This window comes from Leptonychotes weddellii, chromosome 5 (genome assembly GCF_054177405.1).
Source record: "Leptonychotes weddellii isolate Sample4059 chromosome 5, ASM5417740v2, whole genome shotgun sequence".
NCBI lineage: Eukaryota > Metazoa > Chordata > Mammalia > Carnivora > Phocidae > Leptonychotes > Leptonychotes weddellii.
Window position 1 is genome coordinate 63,844,813 of NC_138373.1, and position 18,660 is coordinate 63,863,472.

Consider the following 18,660-nt stretch of genomic DNA (forward strand, 5'->3'; position numbering starts at 1 on the left):
TGTGCTTCTTCATACATTTTAGGATCAGTTCCTCAATTTCTAGACAGGGAGGGATGGGGAGACCCTTGGGGACCTGGATTTAAAATGAATTGGTCTGAAGCCCAGGATGTATATTGTCAATTAATCTTCAACAAAGGAGGAAAGAATATCCAATAGGAAAAAGGCAGCCTCTTCAACAAACAGTGTTGGGAAACTGGACAGCTACATGCAAAAGAATGAAATCCAACCACTTTCTTCCACCATATACACACACAAAAAACCTCAAATGGATTAAGAACCTAAATGTGAGACCTGAAACCATAAAAATCCTAGAAGAGAACACAGGCAGTAATTTCTCTGACGTTGGCCTTAGCAGCATTTTTCTAGATTGGTCTCCTGAGACAAGGGAAACAAAAGCAAAAATAAACTATTGGGACTACATCAAAATAGAAAGCTTTGGCACTGCAAAGGAAATAATCAGCAACACTAAAAGACAACCTACAGAATGGGAGGAGATTTTTATAAATGACTAACTCAATAAAAGACCAGTATCCAGAATATATAAAGAACTTCTACAACTCAACATCAATTGTATTATACAATTAAAAATGGATGTGAACAGACATTTCTCCAAAGAAGATGTACGATGGCCAACAGATACATGAAAAGATAGTCAACATCATTCATCATCAGGGAAATGCAAATCAAAACTCTAATGAGATATCACCTCACACCTGTCAGAACGGCTAACATCAACAACAAAAGAAACAAGTGTTGGTGAGGCTGTGGAGAAAAAGGAACCTTTCTGCACTGTTGATGGGAATGCAAACTGGTGCAGCCACTATGGAAAACAGTATGGAGGTTCCACAAAAAATTAAAAATAAAACTCCCTCCAATCCAGTAATCACACTCCTGAGTATTTACCCAAAGAATACAAAAACAATAATTCAAAAAAAATATATGCACCCCTATGTTTATAGCAGCATAATTTACAATAGCCAAATTATGGAAGCAGCCCAAATGTCCATCGATAGATAAATGGATAAAGAAGAAGTGGTATATATACACAAGGGAATATTACTCAGCCATAAATAAGAATGAAATCTTGACATTTGCAACAGCATGGGTGGATTTAGACAGTATAATACTAAGTGAAATTAGTCAGAGAAAGACAAATACCCTATGATTTCACTCATATGTGGAATTTAAGAAACAAAACAAACGAACAAGGAAATAAAGAGACAAACCAAAAAACAGACTCTTAAGTATAAAGAATAAACTGATGGTCCCCAGAGGGGAGGTGGGTGGAGAGATGGGTGAAATAAGAAGGGGATTAAGAGTACACTAATCTTGATGAGCACTGAGAAATGCACAGAAGTATTGAATTACTACATTCTACACCTGAAACTAATATAATACTGTATGTTAACCATACTGGGATTAAAATTTTTAAAATAAACATTAAAGCAAGAAAAAATCAAATAAAATAGTCTGTATTCCTATACAATGGATGCTGAATCTTTCTGTTTATAAGCACAAAACATCTTCCCATTTATTTAGCCCTTCTTTAACATCAATCCACAAAGTCTTAAAATGTTTTCATAAAAAGCTTGTTTATTATGGAAGATTTCTCTCTTGTTACTTTATACTTTTGCTGCTACTATTAATGACATCTTTTTTTCAAAATTATATTTTCTAACTACTTCTACTGATGTATAAAAACGCAATTGGTATTTGTGCATTGGTTTTATATTCAACAACCTAGCCAAACTCTCTTAGTGATTTTCATAATTTTTCTATAGACTCTTTTGGGTTTTCTATGAAGACAACTGTATCATCAATGAATAATAAGAGGTTTATTTTTTTCTTTCTAATCTTCATGTGGGAGACACAAATGAAAAATACTTGAAGTTATAATCAGAAAACCTTGAGATTTGTTGGGCTTAAAGGGAGAGAGAGAGGGAAGAATCAAAGATATTTCCTTTCCCAGATTCTATATATGGTGGCAGATTGTGTCTCTACCTTGAAGGCTACAAAAAGAAAAACACCTTAAATTAAAGAAAAATAAATCATATACACATACCAGTGATTAGATTTGTTTTACCCAGTATGGAATTAAGAAACTGTATAGAATGGAATCATGTTCTTAGCTTTTACCATCACCAGCTTTTGTGAATGATATTAATGGAGTCAACACTCTATATTATGTGATTGCACAGTACAATATCTATAAGATATAACTGTGTAGATTTTTCTAGGTTCTTTGGAAAATAAATATACTATCATCACCACACTACCCATAGGTCTCCGTTTAAAACTTTACCAAATCACTTCAGTCAGCTTAAAAATTGGGACTTAAAGTGTGGTAATACATTCACTATTCAGATTATACACATTGGGAGGTATTTAATTTTCAGTGGTCAAAAATTACCCTCCGAGAAAAGCTGAAAGGTTAATGGGGGTCAGGGAAAGGGGATCAATCTTAGATTAGTGACTATATGCTGTTGGGTGGGAGGGGGGACTGCCCTTGGGAGGACTCTAGGGATGTGGAGGGGAAAAGTTCTTAGCTGATATTTGGAAATGTTCCTTAGAGCAGAGCATGATTTGTCTAGTTAATTGGGGAAATGCAGAAGTAGAGCATGGTCTCTCCCCCTAAACATTAAAGATGTGAAGCTCTGGATTAGAAAATTTGAGTTTCGGGGGGCATCACTGGCTCAGTCGCTGGAGCATGTGACTCTTGATCTTGGGGCTGTAAATTCGAGCCCCATGTTGGGTATAGAGATAACTCAAAATTAAAATCTTTAAAAAAAAAGAAAATTTGAGATCTGCCTGCACTTAGATATCCTTAGACCCAATCAAAAGAACATAAAATAAATCAAAGATAAATACTTAATGTTTTTAACAAAAAAACCTGACAGAACTAAAACTTATAAAAATTATCCAGTAAGAAAATATATTCTTGTTTTTTTTTCAAAGTATCTACATTTACAAAGAATCTATTACAGGGATGCCTGGGTGGCTTAGTCGTTAAGCATCTGCCTCTGGCTCAGGTCAAGATCCCAGGGTCGTGGGATCGAGTCCCACATTGGGCTCCCTGCTCAGCGGGAAGCTTGCTTCTCCCTCTGCCTGCCACTCCCCCTGCTTGTTGTGCTCCCTCTCTCTCTCTCCAACAAATAAATAAAATCTTTTTTTAAAAAAAGAATCTGTACAATTGCAAAAAGAAAACTGCTGAAGAACTTTCTACTAAAGTTAGAAATATTCAACCAAGACCATTGTTTGAAAAATTAAAATAGTTGATCTGCTTTTCTCTTGGGAGAGATCCTTCTAAATTAGTTTGCAGGATAATAATGGGTCTTGGGATATGACTGTTTCATGGCATATTTTTCTACAGATTGAAATAAGATTCAGATTTCACATTTGCATTGTCCTTCTCAAATGGAGAAGTTGTCCAAAAGAAAAGGGGCTTTGTCGAATTCCATAAGAATAGTTTCTACTAACTCAGCTAAATTTGAGGTAGACACAAATTATAGAGAAGTATTTTCCCGTGTTAATCATAAACATTTTCTAATAGGAAAAATAATTTTTTTGAGAGAGAGAGCATGGGAGTGCAGGTGCATGAGTGAGGGTGGGGAAGGTAGGAGAGGGTGGGGGAGGGGCAGAGGGAAAAAGAGATTTTCTTTTTTTTTAACGATTTTATTTATTTATTTGACACAGAGAGACACAGCAAGAGAGGGAATATAAGCAGGGGGAGTGGGAGAGGGAGAAGAAGGACCTCCGCCGAGCAGAGGGCTTGAACGCAGGACCCTGGGAGCATGACCCAAGCCAAAGGCAGATGCTTAACAACTGAGCCACCCAGGCACCCTGGAAAAAGAGAATCTTAAGCAGGCTCCATACCCACTGCAGAACACATCTCGGGACTCGATCTCATGACCCTGAGATCATGACCTGAGACAAAATGCAGAGTTGGATGCTTAAATGACTGAGCCACCCAGGTGCGCCGGAAAAATAGTATTTTTTAAAGAATGTAATTGTAACTTTGGTTTTCTACTACTATAATTCAGTGATGAGTTAGCAAATACACAATGTCTGAGTTACCTGAGAGATTGTACGAGATGATTATTAAGGTCTCTCTTAAGAGTCTATGGCTCTAAAACTGAGCTTTTTGTAATGAATTGTTGTAACTTATAAAAATTACTACTAATAAAGGACTCTGTTTAATGTAACATCCTTCTTCACGTGTGCTACTGAATGACAGTCTGAAGACCTCCAAAACAAAAGGGAGATGGTCACGTACTCAGCAAAATTTCACTACCTCCTCTTGCCATCCTCATCTTAAATACGAAAGGACTGACCAATCTGTGGGAATGGTGATAGCTGGAGCATGATTTTCATGAGCTGGGAGGGCACGAGGGGTAGGAGACGGCAAGAAATCAGACGGAAAAGGTGGAGGGTAGAACTTTATCGCATAGGGAACCTTAATGCTGTAAATTAGCATGTTCAAAATTGAATTGAAAAAATTCCTTAAGGAAACTCCACAGAATACAGTGGCAAACCAGAAGTTGCCCTCACTTTTCCTTTGCCTGTGCAAGAAAACTTAGACATATCCAATTTAAAAGGAGTCTTACGAGAAAAAGGATTGCTCAGCCCAGGCTGCAATTTGTAGTTACCTAACATGGGTTCACCTCTCCAGTGGTAAGTCTGTACCTCTCTAAATGCAGTATCATTTACACATATCTGATTGCTTTAAAGAGATAAAATTGCCCTGAAGAATTAGGAAGGCTACATAAAAATGAAAGAATAAAAACTTAGATTTATAATTTTATGGCCTGGGTAATTCTGTGCCATATTACTTACTTCTAAAAAATGATATTTATACTGTGCCATAGAAAAAAAAATTGAGTATAAACACATTTTTTATTTAAAAATCATAATAGCTTCGGTTGTCCTTAAAAGAAAATATAAATTTAGGATCCTCCCTAAGGTAACATTTTTATTCTCCTGTCTTAATTGTTTTCTGCATGTAAATGAATTCAAAGCCCTTTGGCATAAACAATAAGAACATAGTATACTGTGTGCTTTAAAAAGAACAAAGTAAAAGTTTTCTTTTACATGTAAAAAAGTCTGATAAAATAGGTTGATCTGTTGGAAGAACATTATGGGGAAGTCAATGTACTGAGACGAAGGAAAAACTAACAGTGGAAATAGGAAGCTTGAAGACCAGTTGTATTAGCATGAAAGAGTGACAGTACGCACAGAGAGGAAGATTTTGGAATCAGGCTGCCTGGGTTTGATTCTGCCTCTGCCACGATCGTGCACAAGCTAATTAACTTCTGTGGGACTCTGTTGGCTCATCTGTAAAATAGGAATAATAATAAATGCCAACATCACAGGATTGTGATCAAGATTGAATGAATCAGTAAAGCACTTAGAATACTGCCTGCCCAAGTGCAAGCATGAGGTTGTTCATCCATCCATCCATTCACCAAACATTAACGAACATCAGCTGTGTGTCGGGCACCATTCTAAGTACTGTGAATACATCAGTGAACAGAATAAGTGAAAATCCCTGCCCTCAGGGAGCTTACATTCAAGTGAGGACAAGACAGACTCTGATCCATTTTGAAAGTAGAGTGCTCCATAAGTATTAGCTATGATGATGATAAAAGTAATCACTCAAGAGCTTTGTATTGCTTGAGCTTAATGAACATAATAAAGCATCTGAATCCAATGGAGGAAAATCTAATGGAGGAAACCTTCAGTTCCCTGTCCCCGCGGTGAACTGAACACACATCAGGAGCAGGTGAAGGGCTTGTATACCAAATGCAGGAGAGCCCGCCACCCTGGGTCTGTGGAATGTTCTCAGGGCTCAGATCAACCGCGCTCCTTGTTTTTCAAAACAAGACAGCCTGTTCAATCTCTGCTCCCTTGTGTCATCGTGTCATCCCGGGGCTCATTCCACTTCGTTACTTCAGATTACATCCAGGCACTTGACCATGTTTTTGTGTTTGGTTGTTTTTCTGCTGCTTCCTGGATTTCTGTCAGCAATCCAGTTTTACAAATTGCTTGGCTGAGATTTGTATTTGTCGTCTTCCTTTGAAACTGTGATTCACAGTGTACACCCTTTAAACAGAATCCTCTCAGCCCGTGAGACTAAGAAGCTTGTTTCAAAAACAAATTGCAGAACAGGCTGCCTACCCAGGGTTTTCACGCAGCATGCTCAAATGGTCAAAGATAATTAAGAGAGCACATTCAAGATCTCTATTTGTTAAATTAGCCAAAATGTTTTTAGATGCTGATCAAATGGTGATGTCATTTCACACCTCCAGGGTGCTGGAGACAAATCCAGTCAGCTGAGAAAACAAACTTCAAATTAAAGAAGAAGATGTTGGCCATCTTCAAAGTAGCCTTAGAATTTGTGTAGGGTGTATTCAAATTGGACTTTTTGATTCAATATGAAAAAAGTGATGATCACAATAGGCTTATAGGATCCTCGGTTCATAAACTTTTAACTCAGGACAGAACTTACAGATGTCTCTTTTCGTCCCATTCTCTCATGTGTAGGATGGGACAATAATAGCATTTACCTCTTGGTATTATTTTGGGGGTTAAATAAGAGAATATATGTCAACACTTAGTGCCACACATGGGACAGAGTGAAGGTTCAACCGGGGTTGGCTATTATTGTTCTTTATCACATAGCCTATGCTGTGCTCTTGCTGAGGAGAAAATAGGGTTACAATAGCAAAACACTGTCCTGACTCTGACCATTGGCAGAGTTGTAAGAACCTCAGCCTTTTGCAGCTTATTCTCCAGGGTTCAGAGAAGCCCCCAGGAGTGTCGTGGATCTGTTTGAGAGGTCTCTTGGCTGCTCCAGAAGAGACGTTATTTTCCTCCCTCTAGCCCCTGGAGCCATCTTGATGATGGCTAAGTCTGCCAATGCTCTGACAAGGGCTACGCAACCTCTTACCCACCCTGGGCCTCAGGCCTCCAATCCTCCTGAGACCACCTTCACTGGTCTGTTTTACCATGTCCTAAGGAGACGTGTGTGAAACAGGCCTTTTATTTTTCCACCTGCTGTACTCAGTCCCTGGGGAAAACGTGGGCTGGCCATCAGGAGCACATCCTCTGCTGCCGGGGGACTTTTTCTCTCACTCAGTATCTTCCCTCCAATGAGTTATTTGCCTAGGATTCCTCAGCCACTCATGCAAATAGGCCCTAGTGGATCTGCTCAAGCTGTCCTCCAAAATCTGGGAATAATTCAAACTTTTTTTCCCCTGTAGATTTTATGTATTTAGTTGAGAGAGAGAACTTGAGAACACAAGCAGAGGCAGCGGCCGGCAGAGGGAGAAGCAGGCTCCCCGCTGAGCAAGGAGCCTGACTCGGAACTCGATCCCAGGACCCTGGGATCATGACCTGAGCTGAAGGCAGACGCTTAATGGACTGAGCAACCCAGGCGTCCCTAATTCAAACTCAAACTGAAATTACTTCTCAATATTCCAGGAAGGCAGGAACAGAGGTGAAGGGCAAGGTGGGCATGGGTCCCAGAACCTAGCATGCCATGTACAGTTGTGTAAACATGGGCAGCTCCTTCACCTCCCTGTGCCTCGGTTCCCCTGGTCTTCATTGGAGTAGTCCCACCCCGCTTGCAGGGGGTGCGCTATGGATCGAAAGCACTAACCCATGTGAAACGGTGAGCTTGGCTCCAGGAGAAAAGTCAGCTCTCTGTGGCTGAGCTGTTCCAGGCTCGACACGTAGATCCCGGCTTCCAGCATTGTCCAACTCCAACCAGACTCTCCTTGAGCACTGTCCTCAGCAAAACTGTTCCTCCTTCCTCACCCTCATCCAACACTGCAGGGTCCTGAAATGCCTCCAGAGTCTATCTATCCCTCCTCTCCATCTCCACTACCAGTCTTCCTTCAGACCTTAGCAGGGGCCCCAGAGGCACTACAACAGCATCCTCACTAAACACGAGTTCCTGTCTTGGCCCCTTTCCTTCCCAAACCTACTCCACACTGCAAAGGTGTGAAGACAGCCTACCAGCTCGCCTTCGCCTGCAGGAAAAGGCAAAACTCAGCATCTTGGAAAGACATAAAAGGCACTTCACAACCCCAAGCCTGCACCTCTCCGCCCCCAAAGCTCCTTGTTTACTTGCATCTGCTCTGTCCTAGGCCTTTCGACGAATCCTGCTGGCTCCTGCAAGCATCGCCCCTCAGGCTCACCATCCCTTCTGGCTGTGCCGAGTTCTGCCACGACCCTTCACTTGGGCGACTCGTTTCATAAGCTTCTGAGGCCTGATCCTTGGTGGTTCTTTTGGAGATGTGTTAGTAGCCTCCCTCTGGGTCTGAGCACCAGAGTTGGAGGTAGTCACTGCTCTCGCCATCTACTCAGCCCTGAAGAGTATGGTTTGGCAGGAGCAGCTACCCAGTAGAAAAGAGAGGATCCCATGCCCTGGTCATGCCAAACTTCTCACCCATCTGCTCAATAACCGAAGGCCTTTGCTGACTGTTGGCCCTTTGCACACAATATATCATTTTTCTAGAGTGGCCTTCTCTACTGTTTTCATCTTGGCAAGCTTCTATTCACCCTTCAAGAAATAATACCACCTACTCAGTGAAGCCTTTTCAGCCTCCCCAGATCTGGCTTACAGCTCTCATCACCATATTTGGATGTCCATACGGTTCCCCTAACTAAATTCCTCAATACCGATTATGTCTTGTTCATCTTTGACATCTAATTCCTAGCAAACGATACAGTAAGTTCTCCATAAATATATGATGAATAACTAAATGAATGAAAGCTGGGGTTGTTATGCTCCCCTTATGGATAAGTCACAGGTCCAAGACTTAGTACTCAGGGAAAGTAGAAAATAATTCTTTTCCAAAGGCAAATTCCCAAGGACGAGAAACAATTTTTCAGATAAATCTCATACTGATAAACTGACTAATTCTCTATTTGGTTTTGTGTGTGGGAATCAGGTCCTTGGGCATTTGACAAGAAGGGCCAGCTATTGCAGCTTTGGAAGGTCATGGTATAATGTGAATCTAGACCTCTGGGCCAACTCAATAAAATGCAAAAGTGCCTGCTATTTTAGAACTTCAGTGAAACAAACTGAGGCCTTGAGAACTAATCTCTGGGGAAATGGAGAATAATTCCTGGCTGTGGCCCTTCCTCAACAGGGTGCAGTAAGACGCTGCAGAGAAAGAGGTTTAAACTTTACATCAATTAATAAATGATTAATATCATTGTTCAATCTATTTAATAATAGATTAATGTCAAATTTATTTGATGCTTATGAGGAGACAAGCATCGAAAGTGCTTTATTATATGCATTAACTCATTTAGCCCTCACAAAGATCATGATACATGACTTAAATTCTATTATTAACCCCACTTACAGATGAGCAAACTGAGGCCATTGGCACAGGATTTGATCCCAGTCTGATTCTTAGGCCCCAGCTCTTAACCTTATACAAACAAAAAGCAACACCAAAGAGAGGGAACCATTTTTCATGAGCGAACAGTTTGAAAACATTTAAAATGGGTCTTACTATTGTTTCCCACAGCATCACTTTCTGTTTTGCTTTGTTTTTATTTGCTTTCTTCCAGTATACTTAACCTACAGTGTTATGTTAGCTTATCACTTTTTTTAAAAGGAAAATTCCAAATAGTGTGCGATCTTCGGACCTAGAGTCTGTGACCCTAACGTCTGACAGGACGGGCTCCGCCCGCGCACACACAGGGAGGCCGCACGATGACTGCCCTCCCGCCTGTGCTAAGACCTGAGGGGTGTCCTCCCTTAAGCACAGCAATGCAAGCCCATCTGTCAGCAGGGCAGAGGGGGAAAGGAAAAACTCAGCCAGCATTTCTGAATTTGTCCAAGGACCACTCTGGGCTCTTCCTGTTTCATGACAGGGGGTCTGGTCAGACAGGACACCCGCCGGCCCGCCGTCCAAGTCCTGGGAATCTCACCTCATTGCCGCTGCGCATTTCTCTCCTTATATTCAGTTCGCTCGGGGGGGAGAAACTTTCTACCTGCTTCTTCGATTCGCACATACCGATCTGCACACAAAAGAAGAGTCCATAACTTAAAAGGAAAAAAAGGGGGGGAAGGGGGAACCTTTTCTTATGATTCAGTTCAGGAGCCTCAGGGTTCCCCCATCCTGGACCTCGGAAGTAGATGAGGGGCCGCCGGGCCGCGGAGGGGCCCCTCGGTGCTAATGGGTATAGAAGCTGGAAGAATTACAATGTCAGTGGCAGGATATTCTAGTTTCTCTTCAATGCTATGTATTTATCAATATCTACATAGCATGTGTTTAGGGTCTCGGAAAATCTAATTTTGCCATTGGATAAAAACCAAATACGACATCACTACGGGAAAGACTTCATCAGCCGGCCCCTTATCCTATTTTCAAAACAAAAAGCAGCTCACTTGACTTGTGGAGGCAAACACGACTCCCGGAGCTGCCTCTGAAACCAGCCAGCTTCTCCCGGGTGTGGCGGGCCTGCCTTCTGTACTTACATGTCCCGAGCGAGAGGCACTGGGCTGCTCCCTGAAACCCAAAGCCACACGGTGTCAACACACTACCCCGGTGTAAATATTTGCTCCAGAGAACACGTCTGAAATGCCTCTACAACTAATTTTCTAGCAGGCGGTAAGATGAAAAGGAGAATTAATGCACGTATTAAAAGATTTCTTGTAAGAGCCTATCCATCGCTGTGCTGCCTTTGTCCAAACACTTTAATGGCTTTTTCCTACCTCCCTCTCCCTCCTGTCCTCCTCCCACCCAGCTTTGCTAATAAGAAGTCTTCTAAGTCTTTAGCTCTGCTGGCAAGGAGAATTAAATTGCTATTTGCCACCTGGTGTTGTCTTACTTAACATATTTCCAAATTGCTCTTAATCTCCCTTTGGAATTCTGAGTAAAAATACAAGAAAGAAGGAAAGGGAATTAGAAGAGAGGACAGAGGAGGGAGCAAATCTGCGTAATTTCTGTTGGTTTTCTTCCTAACAGGCCCTAGTCTGTGTTTCCCTCTTTGCTTTTATCTTCTGCTCATCCCATTCAGCTTTTCTTCACATTCATCTCCCCCCCCCGCCCCTCCTTTTTATTCTCCAGAATTTTATTCAAAGAAGAAACACATGTTTTCCTCATGGCAAAATCATACTCAGGCTCAAAATGGGATGGCCTGAATGTTTCTAATTGATTTTGATCCCAGAAATTCTGAACTTTTGCCCACAGTCACTCTCTTAAAAATTTTCAGGGTTCCTTTTCTCCTTTTCTTTCATTTATTCAGCAAATGTTTGTTGAAAATCTACTCTTGCCTGGTGCTGTCTTCTTTTTCCACTGTTTTTTGACTTATTTTCTTTTTAGTTCAATTATCACCTGCCAGGAGTGAGTGAAGTAATAAAATTCAAGAACTCCCGCAACTGAGCCAAAGTCCATTCTTTGCAACTGCAAGAGAGTCCTCCCTCTGCAACGTTTGGTAGTATAATACAATGAGGAATTATAATTAGCAAAAAGCTCTGTAAGACTTATCAAATTACAAATTCTTAATTTCTATCAAAATGAGTTACTTTTCAGGGGCAGGGCGGAGTCACCCTCAACAACCATTTAGAGTGATGTTTGCATTCTTTTTTTTTTTTTTTTTTTGTGATGTTTGCATTCTAAATGGGGTTTCTATTTGTTCCTAGAGGCCCTTTGGAAACTGCATTTCATTCACTATAATAGCAACTTCCTGACCCTTAAACAAGAAACAAGGACAGTCAGTTGACAAACCAGTAACTACTGGCAGAATCCATTTTAGGGCCCCTTAGGGAATTTATTATCAGAGAAAAAAGATAATGGGTCCCACAGATGAAAACAAACCATAATAAAGTGCCACACTTGGCTGAAGGATGCCCTCATCATAGGAACAAACCCCAGCCACGGATGTACCCCAGGGAGGGAAACCGAAGTTTCCAAATGAAGAACTGGACAGACTTCGGGTGGGGAAGGAAGCTCTCTGACGTGTTTGAACTCATCCTGTTAAAGAGAGGTTTAAGACGGTTAGAATTCAGATGACTTTATCCAACTCGGAGGGAGAAGGTCTGCATTAGTTGAGATTTAAGGGCAGTCTCATTTCTGTACTTCTCCCTAGAGGGCAAATTGGTATCCCTCTAACTAAAGATGATTGGGAGAGCAGAGTCCTGAGTTTTGCTGCTTGTAGAAAACCAGAGAAAAGGCCTGAGTGTTGAGAAGCTAATAAATGCTTGGGGGCATTTGAGGCTCATAGCAAGGAGCAGGGAAATGTTAGAAAGGTAATTAACATTTGTATTCTAAGGAGCAGCGAGTACAGGTTAGAACAGATGGTTTCAGAAACCATAAAAATAGCCTGAGATAGTCTGTAGGTGGAAGAAAGAGCTTTAAATACAGGTGAGCGACAAGATACTATAGTAAATAGTTCATTAGTGTTTTCTCTTAACATGTGCTTTAACCTGGTAGTTTGGGCATTCATAAGACAGTGGCTCATGTATTGTTGTCTAAACGAATCATTTCTTTGAGAAAAAGTACTTGTGAATGTAATGAGTGGTGTATCTTTGCAACTCCATTCTCTCCATCTGGAAGTTAAGCCTAACCTCTGTCAGGAACTATTAAGAAAACATCCCAGGTACCTGTCCAAAAGCCATACAGTGCACAGCGTATCTTGTAGGAATGCTGTGTCCTATGAAGTCTTTCACCCTGCAAATCTCACCTTACACAATTGGCAGTTGGTAAAACTTAGAGAACAGGGATCAGTTCATATATAAAAGTCAATTCCAAATGTGTCAGCAAAAATACAACCGGAAAAGGCCCATGCAGTTAAGTACAGCAGTTACGTAAAAGCTGGTAGAACGACTTGCTTTCAAAAAGCTAAATTCTGAACAGCAAAGCATTCAATGATTCTGTGGATCTTTAAAAAAAAGCTGAGTGTTCTATGCTTCAGAAGCACCTTGAATTTTGAAGAGAGAGGAAGAGAGAAAGGGCAGAGTGCCGAGAGAAAGCATTCATTTAGGTCTGCTCTTGTTTTTCTGCCTAATAAAAGTGCTCCATGGGAGAATTTTTGAGTTTTCAGTAAGACAGAATGACATTAAAAAAAAAAACTCAAACCAAAACAAACTTCATTATTGTCTAGACAGTTATCTGCATGTGTTCAATCCCCTTTTTAAGTTAAATGCCTAGAGTTGGTTATTTTCCTGTGTCATTGTAGGTCTTGTCCCAAGTGCTTTCTGTCACCATATTCTTTATTTACAGACAGTGAAGTTTATAAATACAGGTAATGATAAGGCATGGATTGAGGAATTTGATAACTAGAAAATTCCCTAGGATTATAGCAACTAATGTGCAATTAAGATAGAGCAAATTCCCAAACTATATATTGCCACCACTAGGATGTGATCCACGTCTTAACCTGCTAAAATATCTGACCATGTACAGATGCTATTTTATTTATACCTTTGATTATTCTGCAAGCTTTAAAATTTGATTTGCAATGTGATCATGGTAGCAACAGGCAGATGTTAGCGTGGTGTTTGATAGAAAAAAAATTTCAATGGTAATTAGCAAGCAGTAGTTCTTTACCAAGTAATACCGAACACTTTTATAAGTTTTGGAAAATGGGAGATGATAATGGTGAAAAATTAATGTAACTCAAGAAAGAGCAAAGAAAAAAAAAAAACCCAGTATGGTGTTAATTATCCCTGACACTCCAATTTCTCTTTGTAGTTTGCACAGATCCTTCACAAGGAGGTGATACTATTTCTTGAAGCATGACAAGGTATTTGGAGACTGAAAGCAAGATAAGAAGATACTCTAGAGGCAGGTATAATGTAAGCAGAGACGTGGTCATCGGGACAGACTCTCGAAGGACAGCCTTCTCTCTGCTGGGGGCACTGGTCTCCCTGGGTGTACAGTAGCCCAGTGAGAGGGAGGAACAAAGTTATATTATGAAAAAAGAAATTGGGCTTCAGAGACTTTATGTATTTGGCCAAGTTCAAAAATTATCAAGCAATGAAGTGGGATTGGAGAGGAGTACTCAGTGTCCCCCTCCCAGACCCCACCTCATGGTGGGCAGGGGCGGGGGTGGGCGGTTGTGGGTGACTGTCTTTTCTCATGTTGCTTGTTTGCCATAAGCAAAAACAAGGATAAAAGAATATGAAGGGGGCAAAGCAAAACTGAAAAGAAAAAAGGATTGTTGTTTTTTCCTGTTCCAAACCTTTTAAAACCATGTAAGTTTTAGGGCAGTTTGACCATATCATCTTCTATTCTCTGGGGAAGAGGGAGAGTGGGCTTAGTTGGGTTTGAGTCAGGAAATGAATGTTGGTTGATCCGGATTTTCAGACTGTCCTGATTCTATTCAAGGAACATGCTGAGGTGAAATGTAAGGACTAGCAGAAAGTTGACAAGATTTAGTGACGTGATCAATTTCATACTTGGTAGAATTACCGTTACCCACATTCAGGGTCGTGGATGGTTTTATGGCCGTGTACTTACAATAGTTAGATCTCTTTATTTTGTTTTTAGGTGCTTAAAATAATAAGACCATGAAGCACAACAACATACAATGTATGCAATACAGGAAAGAGCCCCAAGATGAGGTTGTGTGTTCATTGTTAGGGGGGAAAAAGCGCTTCTATTCTGAAGAACTGTAAAAGAAAACAGCAAATCTATTCGTGTGGGAGTAGTGCTAGACCAGTCACAAAGGATATTGAAAACTCCCGAGAAGAACATGGCAGGTGGCGTCCTGAGGGAGGCGGTCCCGGGAAGGCAGCGGTATTGATGGATAATATTAAACAGCTTCCAGCCCTCCCCCCCGACCGCGGTGTTACATAAACTCCACTCGTGTGGCAGATGGCATAATTTAGGTTGCCTATTTAGGCCAATGACTCTATAAAATGCCACTCTCAAATCTGACCAACTTTAACAAGTAGAACTTTCAGAGAGAAAGTAGAGAATATTTTTGTTTCCTTTTCACATCAAAGCAAATGCATGTGTGATGTTAAATCAAAAAAGCGAGGGAGCCAGAGGCTGTGGGACGCTGGAAAGCACATCCTTTGGGAAGCAGGAGTCCTGCCTGCACCTTCAAGAAAGGAAAGGCATTGCAGGGGAATTGGGTCTATGGACTCAAGAAGGAGAGCCAACAGGATGCATGTAGGAGAAGGTGACTTCGCTGACCCAGAGGGGTGGAATCTACGATGAAATGTTAGAAGAAAGGGTCCATAGGGGATACTAGCATCCTGGGTCCTTTAAATGAAACAAAATTATTGAAGTTAATTGATGTCATACCAATGAAGTCACATGGCCAGCTAGTAACCTCACTAGCAATTCCTAGAACAGTAGTAAGGGGCTAGTCTTCACATATATCCAGAATTCAACCACCACCCATTTCTGCAGCCACCGCCCTGGTCTAAGCAACCTGCACGTTTCACCTATTGTGAGATCGTACTTGGCATGACCCCTTCTCTCACCACTCCCCCTCCTCATTCTGCTTCTTTGCTCCTTCTCTGACTTGACTCATTCCCCAGGGCCTTTGCACTCATCATTCCCTCTTCCTGAAGTGTTACTCTGCAAGATACTAGAACTGTCCCCTAAAACCCTCAAGTCTAACAAAAATGTCACCCTCTCAGTCAGCCCTCCCTAGGTAATGTTGAAACCCCCTACAATCAAATACATTATCCTCCTCCCTGTTTTATTTTCCCCCCATAGTTCTTAGTTTTAAGTCTGTTGTTTTGCTGCATTACCCCCAATATAACAGTGGCACATAATGGACACTCCATACATATTTGTTGAGTGAATAAATGATTGAATGAATACACGAATAATGGCAAATAAAGGAAAAGTATTCCTAAGACTTAAACATGATCAAGCTGTAGAGATTAGAATAAGGAAAGGATTATAGGAGTAAAAGTGAGTATAAATAATATACTTCACAAAGTAGATGTAATATTATATGTAATATATATGTATATATTTTTTGAACACAACAAAGGGATTACATCAACAAAGATGAGGATAATGTGTACATTAGGAAGACTAGGTATTTTTCAAAATCAAATAATGCTTCCTAAAGAAATTATATGATAACGTAGAATAATAAAAAAGTACATGTGTTCTGCTAAGAGCCCATATTAAAATAGACTAAAATACAAAATAAATCTGGGGAGAAACGGAGCCTTTGAGCAGAGATGGGTGCAGCTAACCAGCCATGTTCTCACTTGGCCAGTCCCTAAGAATGCCAGTCCCTGGAGGATAGGACAGCCTCAGATGAGAAAGACAAGACAAGCATGTGTTTATATAGACAGACTTGGACAAAGTTGGGAGATCATAATCAGGGCCTTTATGTAGCAATTTATGGTTTGAAAAGAAGTGTACACAGTATTTCTCTATGCGGTTCTTTTCAAATGTATATGTTTCAACCGAAGAATGGTATACAATATTTCTTTTGATCCTCAAAGAAACCCTGTGAGGTCTAGAGGTATAAAAAACTGGTTTTCAGAGCAGACTTGACTTGTGTCACCAACCACCAACCTGTGCCACCATCCTGGACCCCCTGCCCCCCAACTCTGTGCTTTGCCCAAGATGCCCTCCCTCCCTTCCCACGGGAAGATCATCTTTCCCCAGAGCATCCAGGGCTCTGGGCTTTGGCTCCTGCCCTGCTAATATTATACACAATCATTATAGCTACAATTTGGGGGGCATGTTCTCCCACTTGTAGGCACTTTGCTCTGCTATTCGTATAGGACTCCATGTAACCCAACAACTTTTTGAGGCCCACAGGTACTGTTATCACCATGGACAGATGAGGACATTGAGGTTCAGAGAGTGAAGTAACTCGTTCAGGGTCACTCAACCAGTAAGGGGCAGAAGTAAGGGACACCGCATCGACTTGCTCTACTTTGGCAACACCAGACCTTTTCTCTCCTGTTAAAATGGACCTGTCTTCCTTCATTCTTTCTAATAGCATTTATTGAGCAACTTCTATTGTTCTAGGTGCTATAGATATAGCAGAACAGAGAGCAGAATGTGCTCCCTGGAGCTCCCATTTTAATGGGGGTGGGGAAGAGATTAAACAAACAAAAATATGTAATAGGTGATAAATGCTAAGAAGAAAACCAAAGGAAAATAAGGACATAGAGAGTGATGGGGGGGTGGGGGGGCGATGTTAGACAGCGTGGCTCTGAGAAGGCCTCAGTGAGGGTGATATTCCAGCAGAGACCCAGCTAAATTAGGGAGGAGGGCAAGCAACCACCTGAAGAAGGCAGTTCAGGCAAAGGTCTCTAGGTGCAAAAACTTTGAGGGTGTTCTGGAAACATCAGGGGTGGCCATGGGGTTGAAAGCCCAGGAGGGGGTTGGGAGAGAATGGCGGGAGAGGAGGTCAAAGAGATAACCAGGAATCTGACCATCTATGGCCCTATCAGCTAGATAAAGACTCCCCCCACCCTAAGAGGTACAGAGGAATTTTGAACAAAGGGGGCTGTCACTTATCCTGGGCTTAAAAACCTCTCTGATGGTCAGGCTGAAAGCCAATTGCAGGTGGGCAACTGCCGGTAGTTAGGGGGCCACTGACAATCTCAGGCCTGGGAGCTGGTGGGCCGTCGGGAAGTGAGAACTGGTGGGAGAGGTGTTTCCTTGGAAAGTAGAGCCAACAGCACTTCTGCCAGGTTGGATGTGAGTATGAAAAGAGGAGAGGTCAAGGAGGTCTTGGCCTCAGCATCCAGCTCAACCTTAGCTGCACATTGGATCACCTGGGAGAGATTCAGAAATCTGATGTGTACACCACACCACACACCAACTAACTAGAAACTCTGTGAGACCAGGCATCCAAATTTCTTTTTAAGATGTATTTATTTCAGAGAGAGAGCATGAGCGGACGGAGGGGCAGAGGGAGAGAGAGAGAATGCTTGAGCAGACTCCCTGCTGAGCTAGGAAGCAGACACCTGGCTCCATCCCAGGACCCCAAGATCATGACCTGAGTCGAAATCAAGAGCTGGCTGCTCAACCAACTAAGCCACCCAGGTGCCCTCAGGCATCAATTTTTAAAGCTCTCTGGGGGATTCCAATGTGCAGCCATGGATGAGACCCACAAAGGATGGAGATGCCATAAATTGAGATGAGGAAGATGGGAGGAGGAGCAGGCTTCCATCCCATTTCCCCAGGGACCTGGGTCCTGGTTAGAAAGCTGATGAATATGCGGATTAGTATGATAATGGCCATTAACACATTAATGATGCCAATGTGCTTGGGGAAGCTGCAGTTTAGCAGTTGCTGTTTCAGACAGCTCTGATCTAAAGTAACTACTGATTCTTACAGCTGCATGTCATCCCTCTTCCCTCTCATGCCCCCTAGCATTGGACCCATCTCTCATAGAACTGAGCACTCACAACGTTGTGTATTTACCGGAACTCAGGATCCATCTCCCCTACTTGTCTACAGGTGCCAGAGGTTCCATGGATGTGTTTCGTGAATGGATGAAGGACTTGGGGTCATGTGTATTGGTAGCCCCTTGGGATCACTTGGCCCGAGAAAGGGGTTCCCAGAAGTTCCTCCCAAGGAAGAGAATGGTGTAAGCACAACCTTGGGGGGGATTGTTGGAGCTGGGAAGGACTCCAATTTGTGCCTGCTCTAGGGTAGTCAATGGATAACCAATCCAGGTTTAAATTATAGCACATGC